Source organism: Xiphophorus maculatus, chromosome 11 (genome assembly GCF_002775205.1).
Source record: "Xiphophorus maculatus strain JP 163 A chromosome 11, X_maculatus-5.0-male, whole genome shotgun sequence".
Taxonomy (NCBI): Eukaryota; Metazoa; Chordata; class Actinopteri; order Cyprinodontiformes; family Poeciliidae; genus Xiphophorus; species Xiphophorus maculatus.
Genome location: NC_036453.1, coordinates 5,383,796 through 5,402,066, shown reverse-complemented (window position 1 = coordinate 5,402,066; position 18,271 = coordinate 5,383,796).

Genomic DNA, 18,271 nt, shown 5'->3' with positions numbered 1-18,271 from the left:
TTCCTTTCAGGACATGGAGTAAAGAACAAGCAAGGACCTGGTACACATTTATTTTGTCTGGTGCAGGAAACCTGAAGATAGACATTACTTCCCAGACACCTTGAGGCTAAATCAGACTGGCATTTTAAAGGGACCCTCAGGATTTGTGTTGTTTTCTTGGAACTATTGTCATTTTTACAGAGCCCTCTGCAGCTCTGCTAGCAGGACTGTTCCACTGAAAACATTGATATAATATCAAGATAAAATCTATCTGAAGTTACACATGAATAGCAGAACATTAGTAAGGATCTTCATCAACAATATCAACAGTAAATCCTTCATACTTTTCCCCAAAAGCCCTTCACCGACATTCATTCAGGACTTATTTAACACAGTAATGTTGGACAGGAAGGGCAGCGAGGAAGGAAGAATTTCTTTGAAGACAGAAAAACCAAAAGGAAACAATGAGTGCTTAAAGCTGACCAGGTAGTCCAAACTTAAAGTGTTCTCCTGACTGTGAGAGGGGAAACTCTTCTCAACATGGGCTTGGAAACTATGGAGAGACGTTTTTTCTTTAAAATTAAATAAATAAATATCGTTATTGTTAAGTATTTCATGAGTACTCCATTAAAAAAGTAAATGTGCCCATGAAATAAATCAAAATAAAAACTTAAAAGAATATTTTTAATGGAGAACTTATTTTGCCATTCACAGTTTTATGTATTTATTTATCAGGTTTTGTTTTTGTATTTATTTTAATTTTGATTTATTCCATAATGGTGTTTTCTTTTGTGACACTTTTATTTTTGCCAGACAGACCACAAACCAGTGATTATTTTTGTGAGGTTTGTGTTTGCATCAAAAACCACAAAGGCAGCAGCAGTCAGATAATCTTTTGAAAACATTTTCTTTTTTACATAACATTGTGTAATGTAAAGTGATTACAAAAGTATCCAAAGTCTTAAGCATGCTAGCATGCTGTCATGCTACAACTGCAAACTTTAATATACTTAATGCAGTTTTATTTCATTGTCCAACTGAAGTAAAAGGAAATGATTACTGGTTGTCAAAGTTTTTACAAATAAAATTCTAAAAAAATGCTGGGTGCATTTATGTTCAGTAAACCTGATTGAATATTTTGTAGAACACCTGCAGCTACAGCTGCAAGTCATTTGAGGTACATCTCTACTAGCTTTGCACATTTACAAACTAAGATGTTTTTCCATTTTCATTTTAGAAAAGGAGGCTCAGTAAGATGGAGTGAAGTGTGTCTGTGAATGGCAGTCTTACCTCACATACTCTTGCATTTAGGTCTGGGCTTTTAGCAACTAATTTCACATCACAACTCATATTAAAACACTTTATAAGACAAACAGATTAAACTTGTATTCTAAGATATGTAATCAATCACATATATCCATATATCCACAGAATGGATGGATATCTGATAAAAAATGTGCAACTTTTTTGATGTTTGATTTTTTTAGTGTTTAATATAGATGATGTAAACAATGGAAGGAAGTCTATTTAAAATGTAGGAAATCTATTTTCAGCAATGTAGTGCTACTGAAAGTGGTGCAGCAAATCTGCTGGAGTTGAGTTTTGATGTCAGGAACATGTGCTTTGTCTTAGGGATTTTTTTAATCAAGCTTAATTGTTGCATTGTGTATATGTATACTATATTTAGTTAGCTAGACATAATCACCAAAGCTTAAAGCTGCTGTAAATAACTTTTATAAAAATATTTCTTGACATATTTGTTGAAACTGTCACTATGTCATGACAGTTTAGTATGAGACAGATAATATATGACAAAAAATTGAGCTCCTCTGGCTTCTCCCAGTTCTACAGGACTAACTAGAAACAGGTCTTAGCACTGTTAATTAGGTGTGTGTCACTCACCCCTCCTGCCCTCACTCTCTTCTCCCAGTCAACCGGGTTTGTAGTGAATACTACGGCTAGTTAGCACGGCCGTAGATCATGGTGGATAAACGGTTTTCTTGTAACAGTGAGTTGCTTCTAGGCCATCGCTAAGATGCCCCACCTGGTTCTGACTGGGTGTTTTTGACCAGTGGAGGTGTGTTTCTTCAGATACCAATAGCAGCACAGGGAGGTGGTGGTGGAGCTTGAGCTTTTTACAGATTATCTATCTCATATTATACTGTCACGACATGGTGATTTTCTTAACAATATGAAAAAGACCATATTTTTAAGAGACATACCGTAGCTTTAATGTAAGATTTGAATTACCAAGAGATTTGATAGATGGCAAACATATTCAGTTTATGTTTAATTTTTACAAACCTTTAACTGGAACAGATTTTATGGAGTCTGTGTGTGGCTTTGGTGTACATGTGATTTATTCATGAACAGCAGGGATGGTTCATGGTAAAAGCCTCCAGTGAGATTATAATCACATGGTACAAATCTCACAGGAGTGAATGTTTTTAACGCTGCTACATGAGCTGTAATGCTTAACTTAACATTAATCACAATAATGGTGTCAATAGGTTTATTGAGACATCAAAGCAAGGCTTCACTTTGAAAATGCAAAATTTAGTAGGGTTTTTTTTATTATTATGTTTTACACAGTGCAACTGTAAGAAAGTGTGAGGAAATTTGTGGGGAAAATCCATTGACTGGAGCCATGCAAAAGCATTCATTCACTTGAACTTTTTTACATTTTGAAATGTAAAAAACACAAACGTAATTACATTTACTGGCAATCACAAAATAACAGATAACTGTAAAGAGGTCAGATAGAGATAAGCATGTTTCGAAATGTTTAGTAAGGTGAAAAGAAAAAAGTGTGTCATCTATTCAACTCATGTTACAATTTTATTCCAAAATAAAACACAATATATATAATAACATATATAAGACTGCTTGTCTTATATATGATTATATATATATTGTCAGGAGAATTAACCTGTTTTTAGTTTAATGCCATTATAAGTCAAACTGTTCAGTGAAGTCCTCAGAGGTTTGTTAGAGAACATTAGTCAACAAACAGAATCGTGAAGCAACACAGCAGATAGGTCAGAGAGATAGAGAAGTTTATAGCAGGATTAAGTTACAAAGCAATATCCTAATTATTGAAAATCACAGAGCAATTTCCTTTTCACTTAAGACTGGAACAAAGTTTCACTTCTGAGAAGGACAAAATTCAAACAGAGCTACAATGGAATGGTTTTAATTTCTTAATATACATGTGTTAAAATGGCCAAAGTCAAAGTCCAGACATAGATTCAACTAAGAATCTGAAGAAAAACAAATTTGTTTTCACACTCAATCTGACTGATCTTGAGATATTTCTCAATTATAAATGGGCATATATTTAAATATCTGGATGTGTAACTGTAGTGGACATACACCAAAAGACTTGGCAGCTGTTAATGCAATTAAAGGTTGTTCTAATATTTACGTAGACATAATTATCTTTGTCTATATAAAATAGACAAAAATACATATTGTTGAAAACCACATATTGTTTTTCCACAATATGCAGAGTATGAATAGTTTGGTAATTTCAGTCATATCTACTTTGTGAATGAAATACAACTTCTCTCTTCTCTCTGTCCCTTTTCTGTCTGGTTATTGTCAATTAAATCCACTAGTTCAAAACGAATCTTTAAAAAGAGGAAAAGTATTTGTGCCCAAATTTGTGTACATGGTTGAGTGAATGCAAAAGTGCTGTCAAAATAATCCAAAATGAATACAAGTTTAACTTGTAAACATATTTATGGTTGCCATTCGAAACCTGTTCAGTTTATTATCTGAAGGGGAAGACAGAGAAACAAGCTTCCTGATGAAGGACATGACTAAATATTAGAAATGGTGCAACATTGCATCATTACCCACAACTTCTTGTGCAAGACTGTTTGTTTAGTTCTATTTTAATCTGCTTCTTTTTGTTTTCAGCAATGTCGATCCTTTGTTTTTTTTCAATTGGGTTTACAAATATGCAAAATTACTTCATCTGACCTGAAGTCATGCTTGTTTGTTGAACTCTTTTAATACTCAAGTGCTTAAAAGATTCAGTTTAGCACAGCGTAATCATTTATCTTAACTCCTTCCACCCCCTCACATGAAAATGATTTTAAAGATGAGTTGCACATAGAGAAGATTTTGACATCTTACTTAACTGTAACAAAATAAACTTAACTGTAACAAATGTTTCTGTCTTATGTGCTCTCTCTTTATTTCATACACTCTCATTTCCTTTGTAGCAAAAATGTCAAAGTGCAAATCTCCACATTGAACACAAATTCTCTTAATGATTTTAAAAAAATCTAAGCAAAAAAGATTTTGTTCTGTAATTTAGATCAGTTTTGCATACAGAAATGAGTGAGGCCAGCAGTTAAGTGAACTGAACAGACTGACCTTTGGATTGAACAGCTGACAAGGCAATATGATCTATTAACTGCAAGACAAGGCTTTAGAATAAATCAGCCTCACAAAAAGCAATTAGCTGACTACAAAGTAGCTGCATAACATACAGGCTTACTACCCTGGGGTTTTCGTTTTTACTCTTCCAAATTTAGAGAAGAAATTATGACATTATTTCATTTTGACTCTTTCATGCAAGAGAACTAATATATCTTCCAAATAATTCTTTTCATGTATACATAGCATGCAGTCAGTACACAGTGAATTCAAATGACTATGGCTAAGGGGTATTCAGACTAAGTCAGGCAGTTGAAGGATGGACAGATAAGCAGGGCCTGACATTGAAAAGACAATAGAAAAGATGCAGATCCGGGACTGGTCTTTGTTCATCACGAAGACAAACAGGGCAAACCAACCATACACACACACATGCACACATGCACGCATGCACGCATGCACCCCTGCACACAAACACCCACCCACCCCCACACACACACATGCCCACACGCAGTCACACCGAAGAGTAATTTAGAAAGTACAATTCACCTAAATTCCATCCAAATGGAATTACAATGTACATAGAAATAATTTTCTTGTGCATTGTTTTCAATCATAACACAAACACTCTGAAAGACTAATGTTCTAATCCAATGTAAAAGAGAAGATAAATACCTAAAGAAAAAATGTAATTCATTTGAGTGCTAACGCACAGTCCTGGAGCGACAGTGAAATACATTTAGCATGTAAACATTTCTGAGATGATATTCAACCTCATGACATTTTCAGTTGTTTGTTTACAAAAAGATCTATGTTCACCAGATCTTTTTGTAAACAAACAACTAAAACTGTACCTCTACTTTTCTCTGTTACATCCGGTGCAAACTGAGAATGGGTCTGTTTACATTCTCTTCCAGCAAGCGACAAGTTTCACCGGTGGTGTAACCTTTTATCAGATACTTTGCACTGCCAGAGCAGCAGACAGTTCAAAGGAGCAGAGACGCAGTATCTTTGGCAGGAAGAAGAATAGGTTTCACTTTCGGCGTGCCCTGCACCTCACGGCTGAGTGACACCAGCAGCAGTTTATTGTGGTAATTATAAATCTATCACTGTTGGCAGAAATTTTGAAGACAAGAACCAGCTTTTTGAATATTACATTTTTTCCAAGATCTGACACAAGACTTTATGTACTTCACTCACAGGTGGAAGAAATTAGGATGTGCATGCAAGCAATTAGGTATGTATGCAAAACTGTTAGATATATGATTGAGTCTTGTATATTTACTGTTCCATAATAAACATCCACAGACAGCTGCCTCCAATGCAGAGACAGTTGAGACAGTTAGGTCAGGGACTGTTATGGGAGTTTCCCCAAAGGATGTGCTTGTGGTAAAGTCAATGCAACAAGTCAGCTCTTTGGGTAGCCTTCTCTGCTAATTTAATCAGATCTATGTCCCAAGATGAAGTACATTTAAAGAAAAACAACTACTAAATCTGTAAAAAAAGAGATACCTGCTGGTAGTTTTTTCAAAGGGTAAAAAAAGAAAAAGGAACCACAGTTCTGTAACACTGTAAAGAGCTGACACGTGTTAGATCTGCAGTCACGAGAGGTTTACTGCAAGTCCTGACTTCAATGCTTTGGTGTCAAGAAAATAAAACAAAGGCTTGTCTGTACTCGGCTACATCAGGCAAGACAGTTCTTACCATCTTGAACAATGCAAGGGCAATAGTTGAATGTAAAAATTCAATTTATTTATACAGAAACAATTCATAAACTACTAAAAAAGTAATTTAAATTCAATTATGTATGCATTCCAATTGATCCTAGTCATCATTAAAATAAAAGTTTTCTATCTGAGGAATCCCAACAAATTACATCGAGTCACTGACTTCTAGCATTCACTTCTGTTGTAGCAACAGTAGGCATTTAGTCAGGGACTAAAACTATGAGATTGTTCCACAGGAGTGGAGCCTGATTAAGATCTGCTTTTTCTTCTACTTTTAGAAATTTTGGGAACCAGCAGTAAAACTGCAGTCTGAGAGCAAAGTACTCTGAACTTATGAAACAATTAGATGTCTGATGTATGAGGGAGCTTAAGTTTTAAGGGCTTTTGTAAGTGAGAAGGAGATTCTTAAATTCTATTTTGAATTTGACAGGGAGCCGTATGATCCAGGCATAATCTAACAGTGCCCCCCACAGGTCACATCATTTATATAACTAGTGGTAATTAATACAATTATTCAGATAATTCCATTGCCCTTTAAGGATTTTCAGTCTTGAACTGTTCAGAGTGTCTGCATAGTGTAGCATGAGATTAAGTAACATTATCAGATCATTAACATTTGCATAGAGCATAATTACAATTTCATAATAATGGTGGATATCTGTTTTAAAAATGCCAACAATTTTTCAACAAGTCAATCAATAATACATATTTGTTTTCTGTGAACAATTTATGTAAGACCCATTTGCTGCAAAGGAAAATCTAGAGGAAAGCAACTTTTGCTCTGCGAATTGCAAAGATATTAATTTGCTTTGTCCAAATGAACAAAGAATTTTGTTCATTTGTTCATTCTCAGACTTGTGCTCATGCTTCTTCCTGCACATGAATCACATCACCTTATTTGCAACATAATGTCAATGCAATGAATTTTTGATGAGTCAGATAAAACCCATTCAGCAAACATCATAGTGATGGATGCACAATTATTTCTGTTGCATGTTGTATTACTACCTTTTAGGGTATGCAAGTTTTCTTTTTCTTTCTGTACAGAGAAAGAAAATGTAACGGAGGTGAATGTAAACTTTGTCATAACATAGTAAGTTTTAAAATTGTGTGAGAGAAAACTAGGCAAGTCTTTTAGATAATGGCTTTGACACCTCTCATCCAAAATGCTTCTTCAATTCCAAACATGGCAGGAAGTAATGGACTTATAGTTACTAGAAAAATCACACTAATAGACACTGATGGTATAAATTAGGATAGATGAGTCACTGATGCCATAGCTTTTATTCAGCTCAATGTTTGCTTTGCTGTTGCCATACGATCCAGCCATGTCTCTAATACTGTAGTGCCATGTGAGTTGTTTTGGTCACATGTCCCAAAGTGTAATTTGGCGAAAAACTGCATGGGGAAACAAACCGGGGCTACAGAATATGTGTTAGACAGATGAAATCAGAGGCCAATTTTGGGTGTAGTGCCACTGACTCACCAATGATCTGTCACCCTATTAGTACAATGATTCTAAATAAAACTCAATGTCTGTTACTTTCAGCCATGTTCAGAATTCAAGAAGTGTTTGGTGATGAATTGATACATCTTCAAGATACAAATGAAAAAGTCCAATTGCCTTCTATCCAGGTACTTATGCATTCTCATGGATGATTGGAAATATACACCAGCATGAAGCAAATATATTAAATCATTTATGTTGTGGTTGGTGGCAAACCACAAACTTTTTCTACTTGAAGTGTCCAAACAAAGCAGATTTAGAAGGTTCAAGTTCTGTTAATGTTAAATTAGCAATATCATCTAAAACTCTGTACTTTCCCTGGTTGGGTGACGACTTGGACTCAATAAAACAAATGTCAATGATTTTGTATTGAATAACTGGTCTTATTTCTCAACAATGTGAAAAGGTTACATGCACATACAACAACTCAGTAATTTTAAATCACTCATTTTCAGTTTAATAGTCCTCTGCAGCCCTCAGTAGCTATTAGTCTATTCTGTTTTTCCAATGTTTAGCCAGCTGTTGTTTTCACAGGTGATATGTGGCAAACAGATGTTCTGTTTAACAGCCTGACTCACTAACATGGCAATAAGGGAGGCAGAAGGAGAGAGGGGGAACTCGCTCTCTGGTTCTTTTATGGAAGAGTAAAAAAGAGTGAAAGGGGATCGGATAGCAAATCCTCAGATTTATGTAAATGGATTATAGAGGTTTCACAGCCACTGCATCCAAAAAAGGCAATCACTCAAAACAGGCAGATCATGAAAAACGACAGATTTGTCAGAAGGTACAGTTTTTGGAAAGAACATTTTGAAATAACTTAGTCAAAATATTATTTTAAATAAACCCAGAAACCTCTGCGTTTCACGTTTTCTGAAACAGGGATTGCAGCACTTTTCTTAGTTGGAGGATTTCAGTATTCTAGATGTTTTTTTTTTCTTAATTTGGTAGATATAAAGAGTAAATGCATAGTTTTATGGAGCCAAAGACAAGAGCCTTTGTTCAGGTGAACTAAATAGAAAGTTCATTTATTTAGAAGAAAGTGAAGTAAGTTAAATCATATAATGTATCAAAAGCATAATGATAATTTTAAGTGAATGTTGCCTTTCAAAGACATTTTTGCTTCAACTGCAGTTGTACTTGCTTTAAAACTCTTTGAATTCAAAAGTCTTCAAATTAATTTAAAAAAGTATGTTGTAGCCATGATAACATGATAATTGTTCATAGCAAAGGAAATAAGAGAATAATTTATCTCTGGTGTTTCAGCTGCAACCAATCTGGCATAAAAAACAAACAGACATGAAATCCTTTCAAAACTAAACAGTGGAAACTGACTTGACTTTTCAATTATCAAAATTACAAACACAGCATCTGACAAAAATATTTTTCCTCTGTATAAATTACAAACATAAAATTTATTACAAATGTATTAATTTATTAAGTGACAAAAGCTATTTATAATAGCTTGGCCCTATGTGAGAACTAGTTTCCCTTAAATGTAATTTCTGGTTGTGCCACTTTTGCCTCAAAATCCCATTTGTGACAACTGACATCTAGTCTTTTATTTGTCAACTTTTCTTTGCAGAATTAGAAACAATTGCGCAAATTCAGTGGGTTTTTAATCAGACTTTGGCTGCTCAAAATCATTCATTTAGTTTTTTGGTAGAGAGCAAAATTAACAAATTACGATAAGTTCTTGAAGCAATTAAGCAGCCCTAGATCTATACACTACTATTGCCATGTTATAGTAGTGCCATGCCAGGGACTGTTTTCTGAAATTATTTTGTCAGATTATATTTGTCTGATTTTAAAATTTACTTGATGATCTGAGGCATTTAAGTATGTCAAAAAATGAGAAGGCAGTTTGAGTCAAATAACTTTTCACAGCACTGAAGACATAAAAAAGAACATTGAGTTGGTCATTATACTCTCTGCAGATTGAAAAAGGGAAATAATCGATAGAGGACATCAACGGCTTCTTAATTTACACTAAATGTCAACCATTCTCTCACTTGAGACATCCTTCCCTTTGGTTCATTCTATTTGGTCATTCAGCCCCAAGCATAGTTTTTTGTGCTCATTTAGATGAGTTTGCAGCTTTCATCCCAGCTCAATTTTCTACCAGTAAAGCTGTCACCATGGTTACATACTGTGTTGTGACCTTTCGAGGTCAACCTGTGATGTGCTAAGTGCTCGGTGTACACTGAGCGCTGCGGATACGGCTTAGTGCATGACTGTGCTAGCACAAAAGGAGCAGATCCACAAGCATATATGCCTGCTCACACACAGTCTATGCAAAACACCAGCATTTAAAAACAGGCCAGACTTCAACCTCATCAAGTTGCTGTCATCCTGTAAGTTTAAATTCTTTAAGTCATATCTGCAACAAACAAATAAGGATGAAAGGCAAGAAAGTGTTGCATTAGAAAACAGAAATCTGAGGCTGTTGAGATGGCATGAAAAATGTGGTTTTTGTTGTAATTGTTTAAGCTAACTAAAGCACATTCTGCTGGGGGTGCTTTCTGTAATGCTCTGAATATTGGACTCCGGGCTGCTTTTCATTTGCAAAGAACGTAAAAAAAAAATTAAAAGAGAAAGAAAGCAGAAACTGTGTTAGAGGGAAATAAAAGTGTCTGCATGCAAGAAGGATTCAATGCTTGGAAAGACAGAAAAAGACGGAAGTCAATAGTTTTACCTGGAGGGGTTTTGACTCAATTGCTCTGTTGATGCAGAGAAAAAACATAGATGGAGTACGAAGCTAGCCTTTTTGTTCTTTATAATGCAATTTGGTGCCATATGAAAAGGACCAGCAGACACAAATTTCCACTGAAGCAGTCATTACTAAAGGAATATGCATCTGTATAACATTTTTGCAATATGTACTTTCAAAGTGGCACAAACAATAGCTTAATTAATTTAATAATGACCAGAGTACTTTGTGCTTTTTGAAAAGGCAATTACAGGGGCATTTTTAAAGCAGTGCATCAAATACTGCTCCAGACTGGTGGAGGCTGGCTGCTTTTTAAAATTACCAACGTGGGCAGTTGCTCAAGGCAACCCTAGAAGGGATGGCACACACAACAATGTTTTATAAAGGGCACTGCTTTACCTCTCAGAGGGAGCTGGCTACCTTACTGGACTGCAGAGCCCTTTCTTTCACCCCCTAATCTAAGATGATTTCTTAGATTTTAAGTCCAATTTAAGAAGGCAGTATAGCTGATGTCAGACTCTTTACAAAAGGTCAAGTCTCTTTCCATTTTTAAGGAAGGGGACAAGAGAATACTTTCCAGCAAGGGGGGGAAATCACACTTCCCAGTCTTCCAGTAAAACTCAGTTTCTCTATGTTGTTGGAAAGCAGATCCTGATGAATTGGTGAATCTTAGATTCAAGATGACCTACGTGGGTTTTGTCTTGTCCATGGAACTGTGGGCCAGATGTCTACCCTCCTAGAGATGTTAAGGGGATTGGTTGGAGTCTGGTTGTTCAGACCACATGTGTTTTGTGGATCTGGAGAATCTTACATCCCTGAAGCAGTTTCCAGGCTGTACACAGGGAGTCTGGAGTGCCACAGATTCCTTTAATAGATTTCATGCCGTCATATACTCAAAGCAAGATCTGTGTCCACACTCTCAATACAAAGCCAGTCTTTTCCCCAGTGTGGGTTGGACTCTGCCAGTGCTGCTTCTAGTTCATGATCTTGCTTGTGGTTTTTTCAGACTGCCAGGATCTCAAAGTACAGCTGTCACGAAGATTGGTAGCCTGAAGGTCACAATTTAACTTTTTGACAGTTATGTGGTTGTACTGGCATCTTCAAGCCTTAACCCTCAAAGTTTGCAGCTGAGTCTGAAGCAGCCTGGATAACAGCCAGCTCCTCTAAGTCTGGGTTTCTCCTTTATGCTCAGGGTCAGATGGCTTAGGGGAAAGACAAATGAATTGGAGGCTAATCTGTCATGGTAAAGAAGAGCTAAGCAAAAAGAAGCAAAGCTCTCCGTTTACCCTATTGTCTAAACTCCAACTCTAACCCATGCTCATGAAATATGGATCATGAACGAAATAATACGCTGCTATTATCATCCAGAAACAAGCAACTGAAATAAGTATTCTCTATAGGCTTTGTCTATCCTTGGAGGGAGCTTAAAGCAGAGCTGAACTTCCTGTGTATCGATAGGAGTCTGTCAATATGGCTGAAGTCTGTGGATTCCTCCTGTTCACCTTCTTTGGAGGTTTTCCAACCACCTCTCACTAGTAGGGTCCCACAGAACAAGCTGAAGAATGTCACTTGAGAAAGAAAATACCAATCTTTTCCTTGCAGACCTCTTACCTAATTCACTCAATCTTGAGTTAGTAGCACACTATCAAAGCACAAATCGATGAATAATTTAACCATTTCAAAGTAATAACATGGTATAAAACCAACAGGGTAGGTTAGGTTGAGCTTGTAGCCTCCACTCATGCGCTATTTCTTTGTCAAATTTAGCAAATTTAATACATTTTGTGGGAGTTTCTGGGTATTTTAAAATGTCAGTAATTTCAGATGCCTCTTTACCTACTAAATAATGGCCTGTTTGAATTTGTGGTATAATGTGTTTTTCACTTGATGTTAAATTATAGTAATTTTAAATTCTGATTAAATTAAATCATTGACAAACAATATAGCACTGGGAAATTAACAGTACATAAATCCAGTGCAGGAGCTTGAGTCGTAATGACTTTCCAATGTAGAACAAAACCCTTTGTTTTTGTTCTTACACTGCTGCATTTCCATTTATAATAGTTGCCATTGTATTTGTAAAGGTTGAAATAACTAGTAAACAAGTGGAAACACGTTTGTTGATTATTCTGAGTGTGTGTGTAATTTTATGTTAAATGTATGCACCAGGTATAATAGCTGTGAGATAATTCATTGTGTATTTTGTTCTTGAAATGCACATCTCTAGTTTCTCGCACATACTCAATACATACACCACAGTCTGTATGGAAGCCTATTGTTGATGACTTATCATGGCTAAAAGTCAAGGAGCTCTTCGACAGTGATTCTATAATAGACATTCTGAAGTGAATGTGAAACGAATGACTGCACTCAGATAAATATAGATGGAGAGTTCACATACACTTTACAGTACAGTTGAAAACAAGTTTTACATGAAGGCATAAGAGGGCAATTACCCCTTTTTTATTACTGACATTAAAATTCAACAAATATTTCTCAAAAGGTGAGTATGGATTAACAAACTTTTTTTATTTCTTAAATAACTTGAAAATGTTGTAGAATATTTTATTCCATTCTTCAAATTCAGAAATTTACATCCATACTTTTTCTTAGTATCTGTTAGAAATGCCTCTTATTCTCTGGTTAATCACTCTGTTTATCTTAACTGGTTGGAACTTTGATCCATTCTTCCTGACAGAAGTGGAGCAACTTTGTTAGGTTTCAAGACCACATTGTCTGGACACATTTTCAGCTTTACCTACAAATTTTCTATGGTACTGGGAGCAGAGCTGTGTGAGGGCCACTCAAAAACATTTATCACAAGTTGTGATCAATCTTTGATTTCCTGACTGGTGTCTTGAGATGCTGCTTCAGTAGTTCCACATAATGTTCTTTCTTCATGATATTTTCTAATTTTAAAATGCACCAGTCCTACTATTTATAAAATTCACTTCATTTTACAATCATTGACATCATATTGGTTGATCTTTACTTTATAGTGGCGTTCCAAGTCTTGCAAACTGTATCCTTTTCCCTCTAAATATAACACTTTTTTATATTGCTTTTTTAGAAACAACTGTTTCATCTTTGTGTGTCCTTTCAGCTCCATGGTAGTGCAAAAATATATTTCACTGTGGAGAAAAACACTAACCTGTCAACTTCAGCCCGTAAATGATGCATGATGGCTGGAGATTCAATTATTTTTTATATTTCCATGTTAGTATTTAAACAGATGCCTTTTGCACCTTCAGGCATCTGGAAATCAGAATTGTGGAGGTCAACAAGTCTCTTCCTAAAATCTTTCTTGATTTATTTAGATTTTTCTGTGATGTCACACAAGTAAGCAGTGGTTGCCTTGAGATACATCCGCATGTATGACTTCATTTAATTAAAGTGTTGTGAAGTAATAACATAAGCCTACAAAGACATTATATTACCACCTTTTTAGAGGCATAGTAATTTTAACAATCCTTCTCAATAATATGATATTTGATAAATAAAATAATTTTGATAATTCCAAATATCCTCAAATATGAAAAGTTTAGTCTAATTTAATATGAAACTGAAACAGAGAATTGCTGTGTGGCTTTATATGCAGTTCTTGAACTTGAGTAAATAGAAAACATTTTGGCTTACAATATAAAATCACATTTTCCTCATTTATTTTTCTTTGATCAGAGTTAAATGCTAAGATTTCCCCTTTCACTCTCTGTGTGACTATAATTACTATAATGACTTTTTAGATGTAAAGGTCACCCATGATATGTGCACCCTGACACTATCACTGCTGCTGACGTTTAAGCTTTGTGCTGGAAACATGTTGGAAGCTATTTTTCTGGTTTAACTAAGAGGACACAATGTTCATATGTTACCAGTAACCATTTAAATTATATTTTCAGACCATCACATAGCGTTCTAGTTCAGCGCAGTCCATTCCAAATAAACCTGGAGCCAGAAGTAATGTATTCTATCTGTGTTTTTGTCATTACAAATCAGAAACTGCTTTATTTATAGTGACAAAATGCTTTCTGTGAAAATGATTTTTCGAAGTAAGACCTGTAAGCACAACCAGCCTAAAGATTATGGCGTTTTTTGTGTGCTGATATTTTTCTTGATGCAATCCTGATGAGGAAATTCCCAGAGTTTACATTTTTATCTGCAGGGACATAAAGGTTTTACTGCTTTCCCATACAGTCACATTATAGACAGCTTAACCCCTTCCAATCCATTTATTTTAAATACACTCTATTTATAGTAATATTTTCATTATTTCATTTCTTTCCAGTCTAGTTTTTAAAAAACCAGTGCACAAATGCATCATGAACAAATATCTGTTACACAGTGAGGAATGGTTTCCTAATTACTGATCAATAATTAGTAATAAGTACAGAAACAATCTGGGTGTACAGATAAATTAAGCACTCAGGACATTGGTAATTCAATTCGAAGAAATGCCTGAAAGTAAAAGAGGAACTTTGAGGGCTGTCTTAGCTGGAACAACTACATATAAATCTAAAGCAGCACATAAAGCAGATACAGCATTCTGCATGCAACACAGCTCTCTAATATGCATAAAAAGCTTTCAAATGAATTGAGAAGCTATTGCAAAACCATAGTCTTTCTATGGCAATACCTCAATCTCTCACTAATAAATGTTGCAAAATCCAACATATAATTTCAATGCCTCATTTTAGAGGGGAAAAGTGCATGTAAAGATTCCTATTGGCTAAAATAGTGCTGCCCCTAACAATACCTTTTAAATAAATGTGACATTTTTGAGCTAACTTTACTTTACTTTTTAGACTTGATCACAATGTTTAAGGACACTAGATCAGGAATATAGTGCGACACAGGTCCATTTTTAACCTTTTGAAATGGGAAAAATGGGAGAACATTTTCTTAAAATAAAGCAGATGAAAAATAGCTGCTCACTTATTCACACTCATATGTACAGTCAGGGCAATAATGACAACTCAATCTGCTACAAACATGGCTAGACCAGGACTTTTAGTTATTTTGCCACCATGAAAGCAGAGAACACTGGTAAGCATTTTAAAAACATATATCCAAACCTCACTGTTAGAGATGTGCAGCAAATTTATTTGGGATTATGCAACTGCAGTAAAGCATTGACTCTGATGGAAGATCTAATTACAGGTGGCAGGTGGCAATGTAATTTAAAGGTCAAAAATGACTCCTAAAAAAAAGAAAGAAAGAAAGAAGAAAAAGAGTTCTCAAGGATTCCATCCATCCATTGTCTACTATTGTCTAAACCTAACAGTGTTTTTGGACTGTGGAAGGAAGCTGGAGAGAACCCATGGATGCACAAGGAGAACATGCAAACTCCACGACGAAAGACCCCAGGCTGGGATTCCAAAAAAAAGAAAAACTAAATTCGGAATTTTACATTTAGGTCTATTAAAAAATTTATTTCTGGAATGTATCAGCATGATAATATTGAAACTTAGTTAAATATTCACCTTCAATAGCATCCAATTAACACATTATTAAAGTGCAAATTTTCTGATTATAGTGGCCAGTCAGGGTTTGGAGGTTTATAAAATCTTGTTTACAAAGATCTTCACATGCACACACAACACCTCTTGAAAACATAAATTATTTTTATTTGCTTATATGTCTTTCTTTTCTAAATATTTTATCTTTATCTGTCCTTTCTATTTGGTCGTTTATGTATCTGAAAAGTCATCCCAAACCAGAGGTTTCATTAACTTGCTAATTGTTGCACTAATAAGAGGCTTGTTTATCTAGCAGGAGTAATTAGATGTGTCATGTAGCATCAATTAGGCCCATGGTGTTTAATGTGACATTAGGATGCAGACAGAGATAATGTTCCCATGCCTACTCCAGCTTGGACACATCGATTATGAAGGACTTATTACACAATTTCCCCAAGAAGGATAGACTGATGAGTGCTTCTATTCTTAAGGATAAGAGGAGAGGTAATATACATTGGTATTCCTAAGACTGTGATAGAGAATAATAGCCATATACATTGTCATCGTCCACAGAATCTCTACTGGGTAGTTTTTACAAACAAAATAAACTAGAAATAGGCCAATATATTTTGAAGGGTCCTGTTTGAAACTCAAAATTCAGATTGTTTCTTGACCAGTCAATGCACCACATGTAAACAAAACCAAGTTGCGCAGAAAACAGCTCTTTTCCATGTAAAGGTCCATGTAAAAATTGTGATTATATGAAGAAGACTCAAAGTCTTAGATATTTCCAAAATCAGTGAGGTGCATAAACATAAGGACAGAAGAATCACAAAAGCTGCAAGAAAGTATTTAAATACACAATTAAAAGATGTCAAGCTATAAAAATGGTACATATTAATAATAAAGAACATATTATTTGTCCAATATGTCTGAATTGAGCATAAATTGAGATTTGGAAGTGTCACCGCCTTTTGGAAATCCCAGAGTTTAAAGTAAGAATCTACATTGTCTGAGAGATAATGAAATTGGATCTCTCTGAAGAAAGGCTAGTAAAAATATATTAAATGTTGTTCTTGCCTTCTATTATTATACCTCTTGAAAAAAAATGGCACCAGACAAAAGTGTCATCTGAAGGTCAAATCTTTACAAAGTGGCAACAAAAGCTTGAGGGGTTTCTACAGAAAATAGATAAGATAAACAGCTTGTTCAATTTGTACAGATTACATTTATGAGCAAAATTTAGATGGAGAAAAAAACAGGGAACCTTGTGAAAAATAAAGAAGAGATTGCAAAACCCTTCATTGCATTATACGGAGTTTGAGTAGAAACAGAACTTTCATACGATACTACAAAGGAAAATATTTTTATACACTATGACGAGCATTATGTTAAAGCCAGTCTTAAACAATGAATTCATCACGTGTAGAGCAGGAGTTTTTCTGCTGAGTTGTGTGTATCATGCATCTAAATTTGGCGACACACTGACAGTGGTCCATTCAGCCAACTGTCCAGTCACTGGTGTCCTGACATGTGTTATAGCCTCGTGTGGCAACTAAGGCTCATTAGTGGTCCAACAATCAGAGCACAATGATCTAATTTGCTGTCAAGCTGTGTGTCATGCATGGATGAACATAGGAGGGCCCTCGTTGTACAATACAGAAGAAAGTAAGAAGTGAGGCAGCAATGGTGCATATAACACCCCAAAGACTATTCTAATTATCTTGTACTCATTTTATATACCTGAATTGATTCTCCATATATTGGTATCCTTCTTCGTATTTTGCAATTTTTTTACCATATTACAAATGGTTTTCTGCTTATCTAATACAGACCACAGAGGTGACCAATCTGAGAGAGACTATTGTACAATTTAGTCCCTATCCACACTAGATCATAAGGTTTTCCCAGGTTAGAAACCTGAAGCACTTCAGCTTAATCCTTGCCAATAAGCAGGAAATAAGGTACTGATTTAAATCTTACCCAGGTCTTTCTGTGGAAAGTCTACATTTTAAGCTCCCCAATGAACCTGGATCATACAGGTAAGGCACATTTGCATAGCCACCATTAATCTGTTCAATATGCACTCTTTTGATCTACATAGAGAATAGTGAGATGCCCGATAACGCAAACATATTTGCCATACCCTGGATTTGCTAGGGTTACACCCCTTTTGATTATTTTCTTTGGTTAAGGATAGAGACATTAAACTTAAACAAGGCATGAATAACATGTCAGTAAAGATTTAGACAACAATTGTGACTGTGCTGTATTGAGATGTGAATTGACAAATATTTATCTGTCTTGCAACCAAACTGCGTTTGACATGGACATTTGCCGCCAGCTGTAACAGTAGATAACGTCTGTGAGATATGACACCTGCTTAATGCCATGTTGCTTGTTGTTCCATGTACAAACAGCAGCTCCTGAAAAAGTGAACATGAAAGCTTTGAGATAACATTTGATTGCTGATTACTTCATGTTTTTTTCTCTATCTTCTTCCTGTTTG